This window comes from Notamacropus eugenii, chromosome 2, assembly GCF_028372415.1.
Source record: "Notamacropus eugenii isolate mMacEug1 chromosome 2, mMacEug1.pri_v2, whole genome shotgun sequence".
Taxonomy (NCBI): Eukaryota; Metazoa; Chordata; class Mammalia; order Diprotodontia; family Macropodidae; genus Notamacropus; species Notamacropus eugenii.
This window is the reverse complement of record NC_092873.1, coordinates 271994884-272017419: the sequence shown is the minus strand read 5'-3', so window position 1 is coordinate 272017419 and position 22536 is coordinate 271994884. Positions and strand designations below refer to the sequence as shown.

The following is a 22536-nucleotide window of genomic DNA, read 5'->3' as shown; positions in this document are numbered from 1 at the left end:
ATCTGTCATGGACACTTAGTATCTGTGTGACCCTGAGCAAGTCACTTCACCCTGGTTGCCTCAGTTTCCTCATCTGTAAAATGATCTAGAGAAGGAAATAACAAACCACTCTAATATCTTTGCCAAGAAAACCCCAAATGAGATCATGAAGAGTTGGACATGAATGAACAATAAAAAATTTATACTTGAAAGCTTATTCTAAAATGGTGTAACTCTTGTCAAGAAGGGAAAATACAATGACCCTTCATACTGCCACTTAATTCCTCTTAGAATCTCTCATTCCTTTCAAGGTTCAGCTCAAGTGTCATCTCAGACATAAGATGCTTCTCTATCTGCACAGCAACCATTATCTCCATCTCTCCAAAGTCACTTTGTATATATCCTGTACTTAATGATCTGCATACATATTGCTTACCACCAGAACATAAACTTCTTGAAGGCATAAACTGTTTTAGTTTCTTCTGAGTATAATATAAATGCTGATTAAACTGAACTGAATGCAATCTAATACCCTCAATTTGCAAATGAGGGAACAGAGAGGTGGTGAATTGCCCAAGGCATTGTCAGAGTCGGTTTATAATCCCTGGCACCTAATCTCTAGGCCAGGATGTGTTTGTTGGCAGACCATGCTGCTTTAGAGAAATCTCCCTTTCATAGGCAAGAATTCCCACTTTGTGTCTGTGGGAGTCAGGCATATCTACTCTGTGTCTAAGGTAGACAGGAATGTACTACACTCTCCCCTTTTATGGCGGTTATAAAGGCTATAAGATGTTCGATTTCCCATTTTGGCCTTTATTTTGACCAGACATCCAAATGAGATGAAATGAGACTAAACAACACCGCTGGGTTCTGGAATTTGACTCTTAAAAAAATAACAAAACCAAACACTGCATTGATATCTTTTTGGAATATATTCTTTTCTTTTTTTCTACCCAGAAAGTCAAACTTTGAAAGAATGGATAAAAAAGAAAGGGAAAGTAAAAGGAAGTAGTTCCAGGCATGTAGCAGATGTTTAATAAATATGGATTACTTGAGGTTCCGGAAAACCAGACAGTATACCAACTGAGTCTGAAAGAATACAGAACAGTCTGCACCCATACATAACCTCAACCTCTGCAAATCAATTGATCTCAACCAATTAATTGATAATCAAGTGCCTATTATGTGATAGACTCTGATAGGTGCTGGAATATAAACACAAAAAATGAACTAATGTCTCTTTTTTAAGGAGGATGTGGTAACTGACCAGTAACATATGATATATGATATATATATATATATATAGAGAGAGAGAGAGAGAGAGAGAGAGAGAGAGGAGAGAGAGAGAGAGAGAGAGAGAGAGAGAGAGAGAGAGAAAGGTCTTTAGATCTCTATATATACACCCACATATACTGGAGATATATTTAGATAGACATGTATGTGTATTTGTAGATATTTAGATATACATGTATTTACATTTAGTTATATGTGTATTGTATATACACATATTTATGCTCATAACACATTTTTAGGTTTAATCTGTTATTAACATTTTCTCTCTCAGTTTCCTAAGTTTAGATAATTAGTAAAACAATAAGTCAAGTCCTAATTTGTAGCATTTGCTGATTTCCAAAGAGTGAATGCTCACACTGAAAATTTAACAGTTGGCTTTTGTGATCTGGTTCAAGTTGGTTCTAGTACATCTTTGTATCTGACTCTCAAAGATCTGATCTCAGGAGTAGGGATTCAGACTCAGGAATCAAAAATCATACTTTGTGATGCAACAATATTGTTACATTGGACAGAGTTCCATATTTGGAGCCAGAAAATGTGATTTCTTTGGCATAGTGAACTCTCAGGTGAGGAAACTCTTATCAATGTAGGTAAGCATCATAGTCAATTTTTCTTTTAAATAAATTTTTCTTTCTCTTTTTTAGTTTTCTATTACCTAGATTTCCCCATGTATTTCTTCCTTTTAGTCTTTCCAAAGAACCATCCCTCATGAAAATTTTTCAAAAAGAAAAGAAATTGATCAAAAATACTTAATAAAAAGGAAAATATTATATGCAAAGTCAAAACCTGTACATGACCTTGAATAAGTCACTTTTGGGTTTTTGTCTCCTCACAACCAACAGTCATACAACAATGAAATCAGCACTCTACTAGTTAATGAATGATTGGACTCAACGACTTCTAAATTCTTTCTAGCTTTACATGTATTATCCTATGACTGAGGCTTTGCCACTTGCTACCCATGTGACCTTGGATAAATCATTTAATCTATCTGGGTCTCCCTTTCCTGCCAGGACTGTACAATTTTCTTCTAGTTCTAAATCCATAATCTTATAATTTCTAAAATTCTTTTGTCATATAAATCTGGGCTCCCATTATTTCTTACGTGAAATAGATCATGCAATCTCATTTATTAGTGGATGTGTTAGGGGAGGTAGCAAGATTGGCACCATCTTGGGAAATGGAGGAAAGTGAGATTTAGGCTTGTCTAGTTACTTGTTTCCCCTTTCTAGGTCATTCACAAACCAGGACTCTTACTCAGATCTCTCAATTTTCAGTCCTAGGGTCTTTTCAACAAATCATGTAGTTTTGAGAAGGTTTACTTCATGTGTTCTAAGGATTTTCATGCCCTACTTTTCCCTTTTAGTCCACATAATTCTTCATACATACCCTTTGAGACTTGTAGCTTTGTTTTGATTTAATGTTGAAATGTACAAAAACTCCACCAGTGGGATTTACTGGCTTCGGGCATCTCATTGGTATATTCTTTGTGACTGATATTAAAAAAAAATCTCTCCTTGATGTAGTGAGAGTCTCTGCTACCTGGTTCCACTTAGGGCAGCTTCAGCTGTACATCCTGCAGAGGGGTGCCCATTGTAAAACGAATGCCTCACTTTTGCAATCATGTGACGAATTTATTTATAAATTTACCTTTGTTGAATGCCTATTCATACAAAGTCTTGCCAAGTATTATGGCTAGACAGAGGTATGAGATTCTGACCTGCCTTCCAAAAGTTTACAGTTTGGTTGGGAAGAATGGCCTACACTTGTGTATACTGAAGGAATGGGATAGGACAACAAGGTGGTATTGTAGATAGAGTGCAGGGCCTAGAGATGGGAGACCTGAGTTCTAATCAGCTACAGACACTAACTAGCTGTGGAACCCAGGGTAAATCATTTTACCTTTGTCTGTCTCAGTTTCTTCAGTGGGAAAATGAGACTAATAACAGCACTTACCTGCCAAGGTTATCATGAAGATCAAACAAGATAATATTTGTAAAGCTCAGTGCCTGGCCCCAAAGTAGGGGCTGAAAAAATGTTTGTTTTCTTTTTTCCTTCCTAACCTCTAGAGGAGGTCAGAAACTCTGGAATCAGCATGGAACAGTGAAAAGAGTACTGGTTCTGGGTTCAAATTCTGATACTTATAATATTACCTTGGGTAAGTCATTTAAGTCCCTTAACCTGCCTTGTTCTTGCTTTCTTCCTTTATAAAAGGCAGTTTGTAAAATGAGCTCCGTTTCAGCTCTTGATCCCTGATCTACATTTCTTCTTATACTTAGTTTCCCATAAGCCTGTTATCATTCCCAAATGACTGGAGAAAATCTCATGCTAATCTTGGTACTAGTTTGACCATGACCAAGATGCTGAGCGTTATCCCAGACTTGTCAAGACTGCTCTGGAAGTAAGTCCCTCGGGGTAGCCCTCTGTGTAAAATCAACTGTGGTTTACTCTGTTGGTGGTTGTCCTTCCTTCTTGAAGAGGACCAAGATGACATCACTATGATAAAATCAAGTTTCAATGTGTCTGGCTGTGGCTGGCCAGACCAACATGAGCTCAGAACGTTCTACTACAGATTGAGCACAAATACTCCTTGTGAACATTTGGGGGTGGATTCTCTAAATTTGTGCATCTTGCATTTTCTTTGAGCTGCTTCAATTCTGCTTTGCTCATAGAACATAGCACCTTTTGTGATGTGGGCATGCCATGCTGAGAGGTCCTGTGCCAGTGTATCCCATGTCATACAATCAATTCCAAAGTTCTTAAGAGAGACCTTGAGAGTGTCCTTGTATCACTTCTTCTGACCACCATATGATCACTTACCCTATGTGAGTTCTCCATAAAGTGGTATTTTTGGCAAGCATACGTTTTGCATTTGAACAATGTGGCCACCCCATTGGAGCTGTGCTCTCTGAAGCGGAGTTTGAATGCTTGACAGTTTAGTTCCAGGAAGGACCTCAGTGTCTGGTACCGTATCCTGCCAGGTGATCTTCAGAATCTTCCTAATACCAATTCAAATGGAAGTGATCCAGTTTCCTGGCACAGAGCTGGTAGACTGTTCACCTTTCACAGTCATACAACAATGAAATCAGCACTCTACTAGTTAATGAATGATCCTTATTTGGACTAGCTAGAGCAAAGACCTTCTTATGAGGAACCCTATAAAGCTGGAGTATGGCTTACTCAGGAATGTCATTCCCTGAAAGCATCTAATGGGCTAGATGCCCATGTGTCTGGGCTATGGGCCTGCTGAAAATGGAAAGATAGACTAGGTGACCTATGAAGTTCTCTTCTAGCTTAACTCAATAATTTAGGTGACAAATCCTCTCATCACAGACTTCTCTCAGCCCACAGGAAGACAAATCAAAATGATTGATTTTCATGACTGGTTTTACTTAGTTCTAAAGTGAGTCAATATCATTTAGATGGGAGTGGCAGTGGCAAACAGTGGGCTGCACTATAAAGCACTGAATGTAGGCAGCCTTTAATGTGGATAAAGGACATCCCATAGTTGCAAGTAGCCAAATAGCTAAGAACAGTGACCTGGCATGTGCACATAAATGTGGATGGCATGGTGACTAAAGTCTATGCATCAGTTAATGTTTATTAGTAACAGAAAATTAGTAAATTAATTATACTAACAATTATATTCCAGATCAAAAGACTTATTTACCTTATATCTATTTTTAAAAGTTGCATTAGGGAAAAGAGGAAGAGGTAATTAAATAAGGAATAGGACTGTTCCTCAGACTGGATGGGCAAATGATCAGGAGGTGGAGCTATTGAATTCTCATTTTGCTTGTCTTTTCTCTGCCAAGGAAAGGTGCTGCTGTTTTAAAAACTGGAAAAATAGAACCAAAGTGGCTGGTAAGAAGCTGACAGTCAAAAATTTAGGGAGATTATAAGGAAGGCCCTGACTTCTTTTGATGATTTCAGGCATGAGACCCAGAGCTATGTCCTAGGGTAATGACAGAGCTGACTGATGTGATTGTTGAGACACTCTTAGTGATCTTTGAAGAATGGAAGAGAAACTACAGTTTTGGAGGACAATCTTTTTCTCCCCAAAGGGAAGAGAACAGACTCTGTAAGACAATAATCTAGTGAACTCAACTTCAATCCATGGTAAAATTCTAGAATTTCACCTCTAGCCTGACAAGATATTTTTAGATCCCAATTCTTTCATCCAACATGCTTGCCTGGTTATCCATTCTAGCTTTGTGTGCTAAGTAAATTTGAGAATCATGCCCTTTGTGCCTTTAATTAAGTCATTGATTAGCAAAGATAGCACAGGGTTAAATACAGATCCCTTAAATATGTTGCTGAAAGTCTCTTTCTAAGCTAACATCTAATCATTAATGTTCCTGGACATTCACCAGGTTCTGAATTCACTTTACTATACTATTGTTTAGTCCACATCTTTCCATCTTTCCCACAAGAACCACAAGATTCTAGAACGCATTCTAAAAGGGATGGTTAGTGAAATGGAAGTGTGACCAAAAAGAGCCATCATGGCTTCACCAAGAATAATTGCCAAAGTGGAATGAGCTATTTTGATAAGTAGTGTGTTATCACTTTGATTTTCAAGAAAAGGCAAAATGAGTCCTTGCTAAAAAGGATTCTTGTTCAGTTTGGGACTGGAGTAGATGACCTTGGAGATCCCTTCACATTTTGAAGTTCAATGATTCCATTTGCTTGGGAGGGAGATAACATGTGGAAATGTAAATGAGTTGTGAAAGAATGAGATCTAGAGTTTGTTGTTGCTAATGAGAATGATGCACACATCTTCTCTGATATAGGAGGCCAAAAGGAAAAGACAAGCATTCCAGAAGAACAGGAAATGAGATGAAGTCATCTGCTAAACACAGGTTATAAATTTGGAGGCGTGAGGAGACAAAGGGATGTTTGGGAGAAGAGAAACTCTATGGTTTCTCGTGGACCTTGAGGTCCAAGAGAAATGAATGTAAGGATTGAGGTACGCTGGCTAGGGCTCAATTGAAACTGTATATATTTCATAAATTTTTGGTCCTTTGGGTCTGCTTGGCTTAATCTTCCTCTCATTCTGCAACCCCAGAGATGGATCAGAGAAAATAGAATCTAAGAAGGGCAATACAGGTCTGGGGATTTCATAACCCTCAAACCAAACCTACTTTTCCTAGATCCAAATAGAGTGGTTTATAGAAAACTTTTCTGGTTTCTTTAATTACTAAAATACACAACACCACCATGACCATCATCTTAATCATTGTCAATAGTGTAATAATTTTTTTGTTCCAGACCTGTGATTTCATGACACTTGTATAGCACTTTAAGGTCTACACAGAGTTTTACTAATAATAGTAATAGCTAGATTTTACACGTTACTGTAATTAAGTTTTACAAAGTGCTTCACATGTTATCTCCTTTGATCCTTATAATAAGCCTGAGGTGGATTTTCACTATTTTCACTATTTTACAGATGTGGAAATAGACTTTCTGAAGTCAAACAACTGGGGCAAGGTCACAATGTTTAAGTTTAAGTTTTCTTGACTCGAAATTTAGCATTCTACTCACTAATCCACACTGCAGCCAACCATAATCTCATCTGATCCTTACATCAACTCTGAACAGTCCTCTAGGTGTTATTAGCCCCATTTTTACAGATGAAGAATCTTCGTAAAACAGGTTAAGTGACTTGCTCAAGGTAATAAGGCTAATACATGCCTGAGGCAGAAATTGAATTGAGGTCTTGACTCCAAGACCAACTGTCTATCTACTATGATGGTCTGCTTCCTCCACTAAAACTTTATGGATAGCAGATCAAATTAAATATTTATGAGAGGAAAATTCTAAAATTTTTAGTTAATTAGTATATTGATTGCACAGAGAGTAAGTAGCTAGTGGTGCAGTGGATAGAGTGCTGGACCTGGTCAGGAAGACTCATCTTACTGAGTTCAAATCTAGCCTCAGACACTTAATACCCATGTGACCCTAGACAAGTCACTTATCCCAGTTTACCTCAGTTTCCTCAACTGTAAAATGAACTGGAGAAGGAAATGGCAAACCACTCCAGGATCTTTGCTAAGAAAATCCCAAATGGGGTCATGAAGACTTGGCCATGACTGAAATGATTGAACACAAAACATTGCATAGAAACTTACTATCCATGAGTGAGCTTTTGATTACATCTTCTATTTTATTAGAAATGTAAACAATAACCAAACGGACGTGACAGTCACATATCAAATCGGGACATCGAGGTGATTATAGGGCTGCTGGGGAGGAGGGATGGCGGCGCTGGATTCCTGCTTTGATGATTCTTTTTCGCTTCCCTGTCCTACCCTTTCATTTCCAGTAGACACTCCACCCCACTCATCACTCACTATCAGTGTCAGAGATTTTATCAGCAGCCGCCACGGCGAATGCAGGAAGACTTTCCCAGTTTACCTAAAAGAACATCAATCATTCTCCCTTCGCAGTGCTCCAACTTGCTCATCAGTTAGCAGCAGCACTTCCCGCAGTCTAGAAAATTATTTCTGAATAAACACAGGGCTGAGGACAGCTTAAGTGATTGACGGCTTAGAACTCCTTGGGTGCTTCACCGCCAGTGAAAGCCGTGCGCATGCAGATGTCGTCTCATTACCAATGTTTGGATGTCACTTAGAGGGGCTTCCACTGGGGAAGAAGCGGCATGGGTTAGATTATCGAGCACTTAAAGGTGATTCTGTCCCTGCAACAACTATTTGAGGAAGCCTTGAACCTGAGGTGAGGTTGGAGCAGGGAAGGCTCTATATGCCTGGCTCTGAGTCAAACCAAGAAGAAAAAAGTTTTCTTTAGCTCCTCTGCCTGCTCTCCCTGCTCTCGCTAGTGCCCCAGGCTTGCGACCTTGGCGTCTTCTTTCTCTCCTCATTCTCACTTAGCTCACAGATCCCTCTGTTGTCAAGTCCTGTTATTCTGACGTTCACACCATCTCTCCTTTACACACCCTGGCCCCTTCTCTCTCCACCCTTGCGAAATTACAATGGTAGCTCCAATGGTCTGGACTATTGCAATAGCCTGCTGGCTGATCAACCTGCGTCCCATGTCTCCCCACCGCACTTCATCCTCCTCCCAGCTTCAAAGTGTCTTCCTAAAGCACAGATCGGTCCATGTCGCCCCAATGCTAAGTAAACTCCATTGCCTGCCTAGTTATTACCTCCAGGACCAAATAAAAAAATCCTCTGGCATTTCAAACATCCCTTTACAATTCTTCTGCCTTTCCAGTCTTCTTACACTTGAATTCTCTCCACATACTTCATGATTCACCAACACTTGCTCTCTGCTATTCCTGTAACATGACCTTCCTTCTCTCTACTTTATGTCTATTCTTTGTTAAATTAAATTTTCAATAAGTTTTAAGTGTCTTCTATTTTTTTAGACCATTATAGTTATCTCTGATATCCTCCTCTATTCCCCTCCCATATAACAAGCAATATTTTTCTTTTTTCTTTTAGTATAAATATTTTATTTGATTTTCCCCAATTACATGTTAGAATTCCTTGTCTTTTCACTGACCATATCCCATGTCTGGAATGTTTCCCCTGCTGTCTCTGCCTCCTGGCTTCACTCCTTCCCTTCAGGAGTCAGCTCAATCCCACTTTCTGCAAGAGGTTTTTCCAATCTCTCCCTACTATCTCCCTCCTGCTTGACCCCATCTTTCATTTGAGCTTGTATACCAAGCATAGGCAACATTTTTTTGCATGCTTTCTCCCATATTAGAATGTGAACTTCTTGAGACAAGGGACAGTGGTTTAGCCTTTGTTTGCATCTCCAGAATTAAAGCTACATATTCAGCCTTAACAATTGGCTATTGCATACTAATATATAGCACTGTATATGTGTGTGTGTTTGTGGGTGTGTATATATATATATATATATATATATATATTTACACACACATATAGTCATATATAATACATGTGGTAGTGTCCATCTCTATAAAGGTAAAGGAAATAGATTGTCCTGCAACAATCACAGGGGGGTCTCTCTCTTAGTCATTGCTGGCAAGATTCTTGCTAGAGTCCTCCTTAATAGGCTGATCCTTCACCTGGAAGATGGTCATCTACCTGAGAGTCAGTATGGTTTCAGAAAGGACTGAGGAACAGTTGATACAGTGTTTGCTGCCTGACAACTCTAGGAGAAATGCCAGGAGCAGAACAAAGGTCTGTATACAACATTTGTAGATCTAGTCAAGGCCTCTGACCCTGTTAGTCGTGAGGGCTTATGGAAAATTATGTCAAAATTTGGTTGCCCAGAGTAGTTCATCAGTACTGTAGGTCAATTTCATGATGGCATGTTTGCCCGGGTTCTGGATAGTGGACAAAGGTCGCATGCCTTCCCAGTCACCAATGGAGTGAAACAGGGCTGTGTGCTTGCTCCCATGCTTTTCAGCGTGGTGCTTTCAGCCATGATGTCAAATGCTTTCGATGAAGATGAACAAGGCATCAAGGTCAGCTACCACACTGATGGTAAATTCTTCAATTTGAAAAAGCTAGAAGCCAAGACCAAAGTGGAAGGAGTGCTGGTGCATGATTTTCTATTTGTAGATGATTGTGCACTCAATACAACCTCTGAAGCTGAGATGCAACAAAGTATGGATCAATTTTCTGCTGCCTGTGCTAATTTTGGTCTAATAATTAAAACCAAGAAAACGTAAGTGCTCCATCAACCACTTTCACATTATCCATATGTGGAACCATTGGTTACAACAAATAGAGAAATTTTGAATGCTGTGGATAAATTCACTTACCTTGGTAGTGTACTTTCCAGGGATGTACACATTGACAATGAAGTTGATGCATCCATTACCAGAGCTGGCTCAATGTTTGGGAGGCACCAAAAAAAAGTATGAGAGAGAAGAGGTATTAGACCGACTACCAAACTGAAGGTCTACAGAGCTGTTGTGCTGACCTCATTGTTGTATGCCTGTGAAACATGGACAGTCTACCAGTGCCATGCCAGAAAACTGAATGGCTTCCATTTGAACTGTCTTAGGAAGATTCTGAGGATCACCTGGCAGGATCAGGTACCAGACACTGAGGTCCTTACTCAAACTAAACTGCCAAGCATTCAGACTATGCTTCAGAGAGCACAACTCTGATGGGCTGACCACATTGTTCTAATGCAAAACATAAGCTTGCCAAAAAGACTATTTTATGGAGAACTGGCATCTGGCAGGCGATCACATGATGGTCAGAAGAAGTGACACAAGTACACTCTCAAGAACTTTGGATTTGATTGTGCAACATGGGAGACACTGGTACAGGACTGCTCAGCATGTTGTGCCCACATGAGAAAGGGTGCTGTGCTTGAGGAGCAAAGCAGAAGTGAGACAGACAGTCACACAGACTATCTGTGCCCAGTCTTTAGTAGAGCATTCCTAGCTCATATTGATCTGATCAGCCACAGTCAGACACATTGAAACTTCACTTTATCGTGGTGATGTCATTTTGGTTCTCTCTGAGAATGAAGAACAATAACCACCACATAGTAGTGTGTGTGTGTGTATGTGTGTGTGTGTGTGTGTGTGTGTGTGTGTGTGTGTGTGTGTGTAGTATAGTAGATATAGTAAGGTTCATGAAGGGCTTTTCAGACATCTGATTCTCATCAGAATCCTGGGAAATATTATTTCCACTTTACAGATGAGAAAATTGAGGCTCAGATAGAGTGGTATCACTCTCTCTATATAGCGGGTTGGGCAGTGTTTGAGTAAGGAAACCCTGAGTTCAAATCTGACCTCAGATACTATGTGACCCTGGGCAAAGTCACTTAAACCTCTGTTTGCCTCGGTTTCCTTGTCTGTCAAATGAAGACAATAATAGCATCTACTTCCCAGGGTTGCTGTGAAGATCCAATTAGATTGCAAATGTAAAACACTTAGCATTGCTTGCAGCACATAGTAAGTGCTATTTAAATGTTAACTATTATTACTGTCATTAGTCTAATTTTTCATTATATAAATGTGGAAACTGAAGCTTGTGGAAATTAAGGGATTTGACTAACATCATGTGGGTGGTAAGCTTTAGAGGTAGCGTCTGACCTGAGATTCTCTTCCTCCAGAGTCAGTGATCATTCCATTATGTTATCACCTCTTGTGTGAGTGACTTGAGCATGGCCACACAATTATCGAGTGACAGATTCGAGTCCGTATCTTTCCTGTTTCCATGTCTAGTGCTCTTGAGACCCTTAGGTAGCTCAGCAAGAACTTGAATTCAAATCCTGCTTCAGACATTTACTAGCTGTGTAACCTTGGGCAAAGTTATTTAACCTTTCTCAGCCTCTCTTTCCTCATATGTAAAATGTGTGTGTTTGTCCTTCATTGCCGAAGAAGACCATGCCATCAGAGAAATGATGACATGACTTGCACTTGACTTTGTTTTGAGTGAGGGAGGGCCGTGAAAGTCACCAGCCTCACTTCTCCTCCAGAGCCATCTGAATCCAGTGACCAGATATTCATCAGGATGACTGGAGATGACCCAGGATGAGGCATTTGGGGTTAAGTGACTTGCCCAAGGTCACACACCTAGTGAGTGTCAAGTGTCTGAGGTGACATTTGCACTCAAGTCCTCCTGACTCCTGCACAGGTGCTCTATCCACTGTACCACCTAGTTGACCTTCATATGTAAAATGGAAATAATTATAACCCCTATTTCACAGTGCTGTTGTGAGGGTGAAATGAGGTAAGATATGCAAATTGTTGTGCAAATCTTAAAGCACTATATGTTGTTCAGTCATTTTTCAGTCATGTCCCACTCTTCATGACCCTGTTTGGAGTTTTCTCAGTAAAGATACTGGAGTGATTTGCCATTTCCTTCTCCAGCAAATTTTACAGATGAGGCAACTGAGGCAAACAGGGGTAAGTCACTTGCCCATGGTCTTACAGCTAGTGAGTGTCTTAGGTCAGATCTGATCTCAGTGAGATGAATATCCTGAACTCCCAGCCTAGAACTCTATCCATTGCACCATCTAGCTGCCCAAGGACCATGTAACAGTTAGATACTATTCTCCACAAAACCACATTGCCTCTCACATAGCAAATATGTATGGTGCTATATAACTAGCATTTACTCCAGGGCACTATCATGGGGAAAGATGTCTTTGCTCTATGCCAAGATGGTATACCTCTTCCCTGAATTGATCATTATCTCCACATCTTGCCTTGTAAATCTCCAAAAGTCTATACCATTGAATGGCATGGCTACCATTACCAGAGGCCCGCCACTGTGATGCTTTTCTCTCGTTTATCTTACCCACCAGACTCTACAAGGACCAGATGTAGGCCATTTCCTCTTCCCTTCCACTGCACCAGGACCATCTTTTGTGCTGCTGCCACAAGTCTTAACCTCTCTGAATTAATTGCTTTCCACGAGTGGGGTCCCTGTGACCTCTAGTCCAAAGGATCCAGTCAAAGGCCACACTTGAGCACCTAGAGGGTCACATGTGGCCTCGAGGATGCAGGTTCCCCACCCTTGCCTAGGCTGACAAAAAAAACTAATTCTGATTTATCAGGAACCAGGATGAGATCCATTGCTTCCTTCCCTTGACCCTGTAGTATGAATTCTCTTTTGGTCTCAACATTCGCTTGGTCTTAAGTCTTTGGTGACCTCTTCACTTTCCTAACCCTGTCATCACCTTTCTTTTGACAGGATTCCTCTGTTTAAAGAAATGAAAGCTTCTCTTTGTCTCTGTCTCTGTCTTTCTCTCTTTACCTCATACTTTGGGAACAAGACACCACAGTGTATTTTTGTATGATTTAAACTGTCTTATTGCAAAGCACTATAGGGACTCATGACAACAAATAACAGCTAAGTTTTCCATAAGCCTTCTAAGTACCTCTCCTTTTCTCTTTATTAGCCGATCCCCAGATTCTCAATTCAATTTGGTGAAATTGGAGGTTACTTAACTAGGCTAGACCCTAGAGAAGGGAAAAGAGTACAAAACACAATCTCTGCCCCTCAGTGAGCTGTTGCTTCTGTGGAGGAGAAGACAAGTGTACAGATAATTATCACATGTTATGTGATGATAAGGTCATAGGCTAGGAAGCCAAATGATATGAGAGGGAGAGGTCCTGAGAGGAGGGGGCAGATAGGGAAAGTTTCATGGAAGAGGAAGCACTTAAGTTGGACTTTTGAGGGAAAAGGATTCCATCTAGCCAAGGGCAATGCCACGTAAAGGTAGAAGATTAGAAAATAATGAATAGTCAGGTTTTGCCAGAGTTGTTCATTGGGAGATGTACTGCTGGGCTGAAGGGCCAGAGGAAGGAAGGAAACTTTCGTACCAGAAGCAGATCCAGTGTCAGACAACAATGACAGAACAAAAAAATTCATGAAATCTATCCTAGGATCAGGAACGGAGTCTCAACAGATATGGAACTTGGGTGAAGCTTCAGGGTCAAAGGAAGGAGGCAATGGATCTCATCCCAGTTCCTGATATCTAGATATAGATATAGACATATAGGTATAGAGATTAATGTAGATATATAGCTATGGATATGGATATATTCCATATACATATATGTGTGTATATATATGGGTATATATACATACTTATATATGTATATATGTATCACACAATCATAACTTTTTTTTTTAGCTTCAGTATAAAATGATTGATTTAGAAATGATAGAGATCATGATGGCAGCCCACAAGACTGTCATGGTGCAGTGAAAAAGGGAGAAGAAATAGTCTATATCCAGCCTCCGTAGGGGTTGGAGGACAAGATGGGCTTGAGAGAAGGGCATTTGGGAATGAAATTAGTAAACAGTGTGGTATCACGATCCCATACTATTTAACAACCATGTGAGTCTACTCAAGTCATTTCCCCTTCTCTGAGCCTCAGTTTCTTTATAAAAAAGGATTAAAAATAGATGGTCTCTTCTTGCCCCAGATGCCACAAAAGAGACCTTGACAAAACTTCTGCAATTTGTTGCAGTCAGCTTTCTTCAAGCATGAGAGTATTACTCTGTTGGATCTTATGAGGTGAGTTTTTTTTTTCTAGGTCCCTTTAAATTCCATGTAACTTAACAAATTTCAACTTTTATTATTCTTCATGACAGAGATATCTCTAAGCAGCCATGGACTGGATGCATGGAAGAACTGGTGGAAGTAACTGGGATATTTAACGTGAAGAAAAGAATATGGGAGATATATAAAGCCTTCTTCAGCTGCTCTTAATTCCAATGCCTTCCCTCTGTTAATTGTTCCCTATTTATCCTGTACATAACTTACTTTGTATATATTTGTTCGCATGTTGTCTCCCCCATTGGACAGGAAGTTCCTTGAGGGCAGGGACTGTCTTTTGCCTTCCTTTGTATTCCCAGTGGTTAGCACAGTACCTGGTACATACCAGGCACTTAACAAATGTTTATTGATTGATCAATTTATTGATATCTGTTTTCAAATATTTGAAAGTCTGTCATCTGGAAGTTGGATTTGATTTTGGGGGGGGGGCATGTCTCTAGGTGGCAGAACTGTAATTTACAGTGATTTCAGACTCATAATTCAAAAGTCAAATGGAATATCTTCATAGGTAGTGCATTTCACATTCACTTTGTAAAATGTCAACTCCTGGAGGATGGAGATCTTTTTGGTTTTGTGGTCTCCATAGCTCTTAGCACAGTGCTTAGCACTTAGAAGATGCTTAATTACAGTATATTGAGTTGAATTGAATTAGAGATCTTTAGGCACAGAAAAAATGATCATTTTCAGGGATATTGTAGAGGGAATTTCTGTTTCTGCAATTTATTAGACTAGATGACCTCTGATGCTTCCCCTTAATCTGGGATTTTATGTTTCCATAGTCTTTCCCTAAGTTTCTCAAAGGCCATTTAGTCCAAACCCCATTTGATAGATGACGAAACTAAAGACCAAGTTGGTTAAGAGGTTTGCCCAAGGTCGCCTAAGTGGGAAATTTGAAAAATGGGATCTGATCCCAGGTCAATACTGAATTAAGCACCTACTATGACCAAGGTATTGGGATTACAAGGGGCATGTAATCTAACTAATGCCTCTTGTTGCGTTCTACAATCATGAAGAGAGCAGAATGGAATTAGAGTCACAGTATTAGCTGAACATTTTCCACCTGACTGCATTCCTGGAATTCCTCATGGTCTTCAGTAACTCATTATTCTGATTACATCAACCCTGAAGTTCATACCTCATCAGTATCCTCTGATTAGAGAGGGAGAAAGGTAGATATTGGAGAGCTCCCAGATACTCCATTTAAGGAGAGCCCCCAGGACTTATTGCCAACCCTGCTGTACTTCTCTAGACTTCATCATGGCCCCCACATCACACTGTGTACCCTCCCTCTCTTGCCCCTTCTCTTCTTTTCCACTTCTCTTTACATGTTGTATTCCTGCATTAGATTGTGAACTTTTTCAGGGTAGGGATTGTCTTATGCCTCTCTTCTTATCCTCAGCAGTTAGAGCTGTGCCTGGCACATAGTAGGCACTTGATAAATGTGTATTGCCTGCTTGTCTAAATAGCCATTGAATTGAACTGAATTCAGAAAGTCTGTTCTTCTGATGGCCATTTGGTTTGAATATTAAAAAAACATAATAACTCTTTGAGACAAGACAAAGTGTCATGGTTTAGAAAAAAGAACATGATGGCTAATGAAATATTCAGGAATATTTCCTACAGGGTAATGAGATCTGAATAGTGGAGTGACTTTACCATTTGAGATCAACATTTGTGTTTATTTATTTATTTTTTAAGCTTAAGATAGAATACCAGTAGCTCTGTGTTTCTGGCACCAAGCACGGATATTGATGCTCTACTGATTCAGGGAAAGAAGACATCCTAACCTCTGAAAATAATCAATATCACTTTTTATAGCCCCCTCATCCCCACCCACCTTCAAGCAACACTGTGTGAAAGCCAAAAGGAGGCCCAAAGCTGGGTATCTGTAAATCCTGGGCCCAGGTGGTGTGGCTATGTAATATGGCAACACCCGTCTCAGCAAGGGGAGAAAGGGCTCCCTTTGCTCCAGGTGCTTTCTGAGGAGATTCTCTAAGATGAAGCCTCATGCCTGACCCCATCCTATCAAAGTCTCTCTCTCAGTTGGAACAACTTGTTTTTCTGAGCCCTGATAAAGTTGTCCAAATACTAATCTGGGCTAATTCCGATTTACTCATGAAATCAGATAAAATCACAGCATGAGAAGCTCAGCAAGAATCATCGGAGGCTGGTTTTAGAAAAAAAACAAACAAGAAGGATAAATAAATGCAGGAAAGAGAATATAAACCTTCAAAGGCAAGCTTCTAATACTTTCATAAATTAAAAATTGGTTTCAAGAGTACTCAAAATGGGTGATGGGGCCATGTCAACATGCTCTGGTTCCTTTTCTCTTGGTTGGTAGCTCAGTGTCTGGTTTCCTTCATAGACTTTTTTTTAAGGGAAAAAAAAAGGTTCCATGGGTAGGGAAGGATCATGGGATGAAATGATATAAGGCCGTAACTGTCACTAAGAGACAGCATCATTGGAATTAATTGAGGGGACAGAAGGGAGCTTTGGCTCCACTATGTAGGTTTGCTTTTTGCTGCTCAGTGAGTATTTTCTCAACTGCATTGTGGCCTGTTGGATTTATTTTCTTGTCAATCTATAGAAATAAAATCACACACACACAAACCTATTAAATTTTGGAAAAGAAGGGAGTATGAAAATGTTTTCCTTTGAACAAAGACATGTTGATCACAAAGAGCTCATGGAGAACAGGTAGCTGGCAGACTCCTTATTTCCTTTGTTGACAGGTTCCTGGGCTAGTAGATTTGGTGAATTCTGAAGATGGAGTTTCCCTAGATTTTAGAAAAAAACATCTGATAAAATCTCTTGTGGTCATCTTGTGGAAAAAGCAGAAATGTGTGCTTAAAAAAATAGTATAATTAGGTACATTTGGCACTGGTTGGATGGTTGCTTCCCAAGAGTAGTCATTAATGGTTCAGCGTTGACTTGGAAAGAAGTTTCTAGTAGAGTGCTCCAGGAATCTGCCCTTGGTCCTACTCCCCTTCACATTTTTTATCAGATTTGGTTAAAGGTATACATAGACAGAATGCTTATCAATTTTTCAGATATAAAGGTAGGAAGGTTAGCTTATATGTTGACCCATTGTACAAATGCCAGAAGTTATTGACAGGCTAGAACATTGGCCTGATGGTAACAACAATAACAGAAAGATAAAATTAAATAGGGACAGATATAAAGCCTTATACTCAAATTAAAAAAAAATAATTGCAAATATAAGAGGGGAAAGATGTGATTGGATAGCAATTCATTTATCTGAGAGAGATATACTTTTTTGTAAACTGCAAGCTCAACATTAGTAGACCATGCTACTATAGTAGCAGAAAAGCTAGTGTAATCTTAGAATGTATTAAAAGAGATATAGCGAGGAGTATGCTGGTAAATGATTAATAACCATCTCTCCAGAAAAAAATGTAAAACAGACACACTTTTGAGTTTATATTATTCATACTCTTAAGTCTAGACAATCAATAAAATAATGTACTAATTTCTGATTGGTGGTATTTGCTCATTCCTGAGGTATAAATGCTCACACTGAAAATTTAACAATTGGTTCTCTGAAGCTGGATCCAGGACAGCTGTGTATAGTGTCTACAAATATGGTGGTCATAATCCCATCTCATTATACCCTGAAGCATTTTAGGAAAGACCTTAGATAGCACACAGAGAAGGGCAACAAGGATTGTTATGGTTCTCAAGGTAAAGTCAAATGTGAACTGATTCAATGAACCAGGGATATTTAGGCAGAAGAAAAGTCTTGGGTTGACATGAGAGCCATTTTCTAGTACTTGAAGAGCTTTCATATGGAAGGGTTTGGGTTTGTTCTGCTTGGCTACAGGTAGAGGTAGAACTCTTTCATTCTTGGGGGAGTGATATGGGGCAAGGTTTAAGAGGAAGATTAAAGTAAGATAATTAGAAGAAACTGATGGTCAGCATTATGAGTTTTTACTTTATTTGTTAACCAGTGGAAGTTTTTGGAAAGAGGAATGATGTGATCAGAGAGGTAGATGGCTTCAGAAGATTCTTTGGGCCATGAGTGAAGTTTGGACTGCTAAAGAGACAGAACAGTAGAAGCAAGAAAGTGAGATAGATGGCAATAATTTGTTGAGAAGAGATGAAGACCCAAACTAGGGTGATTGAAGTGCTAGAGGAGATGTAAGGACCAATGTAAACTATATTATAGAGAAAGAACAAACAGGATTTGGTGGCTGATAGGTGGCAGGAAAGAGAATATAAACCTTTAAAGTCAAGCTTCTGATACTTCGATAAATTAAAAATGGGCGGGGGTATGTGTATGTGGCCAAAGGGGGAGGGGCAGGGGAATGGCAGGGTAGGAGAAAAGAGATACCAAATGATTCTCTTTTGTTTATTAATATATAAATTATATATTAATTGACTAAAACTGTTGATTAAATTTTAAATTAAAATTTAAGTTAAATTTAATTGATTAAAACCTTGATTTAAACTGTTATACAGGAGGGCTTCTATTTGTAGTGAATGAGTGGGTTAGAGTGATTATGATTTTATTGGTATAGAGAATTCCTAGGTGAGGAAATTCCCTCTACCAATGCAAGTCATCACCTTCTGTGACATTTATAATTTTAGGAGGTTGCCTAGGACACTGAGAGATTAAGTGAGATGCCCAGAATCATATGGCCAGTGGGTATCAGAGACTGGACTCAGATCCTCCTGGCTTTAGGTTGGTTCTCTATCCAATATACCACAATACCTTATAGGTAGAGATAGATAAAAGAAAAAAAAAAACAAAAAAAAAAGAGAAAAAGATCAATTAAAATTTTAAAAAATCCACAGAAACAGAAATAAAAGCAGAAGAGGACACCAATATTTTTCTACTACATTTTGTTAAAGTTAATATGTAAAACATTTATTTCTTTAAAAATGATACAGAAGTTCACAGTTTCTTATACATCTCTACTTATTCTTTGTAGATTGAATGCTTTCTTTTTATTGCTAGTTGATTTCCTAATAAAAAAGAAAATTTAAAAAAAATCATGACTATTACATGGTTACAACCATAGATGACTAGTAAGTTCAGGGGGAGAGAAGACTTGATGGAGAAAGAGAACGAATTCAATTTTAAACTTTTGAACTTACAGTTTCTAAAGGACATCCAGATGAAAACACCTAGGGCAGGCAGCTGGAAAAATCAGACTGGAGTGCTGGGGAGACATTAGGGCAAGAAATGAACATCTGGGAGAAAAAGCTTCTATTCCCCAGTCAGAAATGATGGCAAGTGAAGTCTGCTTAGATCTCTCACAGGACTTTGTACTGCAGTATTACTGTTGTTTGTGCATATATGTCTTCTCCCCTATTTAGGGCAGGCAGGGATTGGGTCTTATAATAACAATATATTTAGCATTTATATAACACTTTGTCTGTAAAGCACTTTACAAATATCTCATTTTGTGCTCACAACAGTTCTGGGAGGTAGCCACTGTTATTATTCCCTTTTACAGATGAGCAAACTGAGGCAGAAGCTGAAAAGAAACTGAAGCCCACAGAAGCTGAGGCAGAGAGGCAATTTACCCACAGTTACACAGTAAGAATCTGTAACCATAACTCAACTCAGGTCTTCCTGAGTCCAGGTCCAGACCCCTATTCCTTGCCCCATTTCATTATTTCTATCTGTCCATCTTCGTATTTGACCCAGCACCTAGCAAAGTACTCTGCATGCATAGAATGGTTTATGATTGTTTGTAGCATCAAATTTATTGAACTGAATTGACCTCTTCTGAATTCTGCTGCACATTCCCTTTATTCTTTCAATTTCATTCTTTAGCTGCTGATCACACCCTCGCTAAATGTGACCCGTTGTGTTTTAGCCATGGGAGGAACGATGACATTTTCTATAAACACTCATGGGCAGAAAAATCTCAGGCAGCACATAAGCAAATGGGATAATCTGAGGGGAGTACAATAAAATAAAATGAAAAAAACCCCTACATTTATTTCACAAACTTGTTGAAGTAAGTGACCTAAGGAGAAGAAGAAGAAGGAGCTGGGGAAAAGATGATTATTTGGTGACATTTACTTACTCCGGACATGATATTTTAAAAGGCAAATACAGAAACTGGAACTTGCTGTTTAATTGAGGCTCAGGTATTTATTTCAAAGCCGGCTTATCTCTCTGGCTTCTCTGGTGTTTCCATGGTGTTCTGTTTCTACTTCCATTAGCCTGGAACGTGGGTAGCAAGTTGATGAACATTTTTAATGAGTAAATCCTTTTCTACACCAAATTTTATAGATAATTAAATCTGATTTATAAGGCAAGTTTTAGGGAAAGTGAACAAGGGAGGAAAACGGAGAGGTCCCAAGATTCAAGTTCTGACTAATGTTCCCATATTGAAAAATGGAAGGGGTGTGTGTGTGTGTGTGTGTGTGTGTGTGTGTGTGTGTGTGTGTGTGTGTGTGTGTGTGTGTGTGTGTGTGTATACAACCTTTCAACCAGGTACCAAACAGAGTTAGTACTAAGTTTTCTGACATGGAGAGTAACAAACCAGATTAAAATTAGGAATCGGGTAATGTTTAACAAAAGAAAAAAAAAATACAACAGAGATAATGTTATTCTGTGCTTTTCTAAGTAAATACCCAGTCCTCAGGGATCCATTTCTGTTTGAGTTTGACATCACTGATGTAGACTACTTCTTATGGATATCACATAAAAATAGAATTCTGAGCTAGAAGGAGCCCTAGAGGGGCTGAGGAAGTCCAGGCCAATCTGGAACTGTGAAAACATGATGGATTTGGAATCAGAGAACACGGACTCCAATCCCAATTCTGTTTCTTTAAATAAAGCTAACGTATATAACACTTCAAGTTTTGAAAACTGTTATATATACATTATTTCAGTGGATTGCCACAACAACTTTGATAGGTATTCTCCTTAGCCCCATTTTACAGATGAGGGAACTCATCCATTAATTAAGGGTCATACACATAGTAAATGACTTAGGCAGGATTAGAACTCAGGTCATTTTGACTCTGAGTCCCCCATTATGCTATCTAGCTGTGTGGTCTTGGGCAAGTTACTCTAACTCTCTGGGCCTCAGTTTCCTTACCTGTAAAATAAAGCAATTAGACTTGGTAAAGTTCTAGCTCTGGATCTATGACCCTATCACCTCTTACTTTGGCAGATGAGGAAATTGGGTTCCAGAGAGGGAAATGACTTGTCCTAGGTCACAAATATAGTATTTTAAGTAGTAGAATAGGGATTTGAACTCAGGTTATCTGATTCCAAATTTAGAGTTCTTTTCATTATTCCATGTTGGTTGCTCAAAAACCAATGCCTTAGGTTTGTTTTTTACAGCCTATATATCTCAGAATAATACTAAAAGCTAAAATCTCCAACATAATCTTAGCCTGGACCAGCCAGTGAGAAAGCTCTTGCCTTATACCTAGGACAGAGAGAACAAAAGTTTGATAGTATTTTAAAAGTCTTTATTCCAATCCTTCACAAGATCATAGAATTTGTCATTATAGCTCACCCTCCCAGACTCAGATCATCATTTAAAGCAGAAGCAACACAAGGCAGACTATTTCAAGCCAAAGTACAGAAATGAGAGGTAGCCTGGTAGTTTTCAACTCGGCATCAGGAAAATCTGAGCTCAGATCCTCATTTATTAGTCATGCGATCTTGAACAAATCACTAATCTCTCTGAGTCTCAGGAAATTCTAGAAGACAATGCTATTGATTGTCATCTGCACAGATGGAAGAAATTCTCTTATCAATAAAATTATAGGTCTGTGATGTATATAGAATATGAAACTAGAAAAATCTTAGCTCGAATGAATAGAGGCAGCATGGTGTAGGATACTAGACCTAGAGGCAAAAAGACTCAAAACTTCTGCCTCAGTTACCTACTGGCTCTGTGATCTTGGATGAGTCACTTAACCTATAATCTTCAGTTGCTTTGTGAGTTAAAATATGGGAGTTGTTGAATCCTTCCCCACTTATGGTGTGCTGTCTCCTGTCTCAGTGACTTTGCACTAACTCTTACCCATGCCTAGAATGCTCTCCAAGCTTTACCTCAGCCTCTTGGAATCCCTGTTTTGTTTTGTTTTTTTAAGTTTCAGCTTGAGCTCCAGTTTCTGCAAGAGGCCTGTCATGGTTTCCCCATATGTTGGTGCATTTTGTTCAAGGCTGCCTTGTATCTCTCTTATACATGTCTTGTCTCTCTCTCTCTCTCTCTCTCTCTCTCTCTCTCTCTC

At 39.2% G+C, this 22536-nt stretch overlaps 1 long non-coding RNA gene across 1 annotated transcript; it reads left to right on the top strand.

The window, feature by feature from the left end:
• Positions 1-1816: 1816 nt before the first annotated feature.
• Positions 1817-20558, top strand: LOC140523883 (uncharacterized). The gene is made up of 4 exons (XR_011973501.1): positions 1817-1862; positions 14171-14262; positions 19785-19867; positions 20108-20558. It is a non-coding gene; the product is annotated as an uncharacterized lncRNA (long non-coding RNA).
• Positions 20559-22536: the final 1978 nt, after the last annotated feature.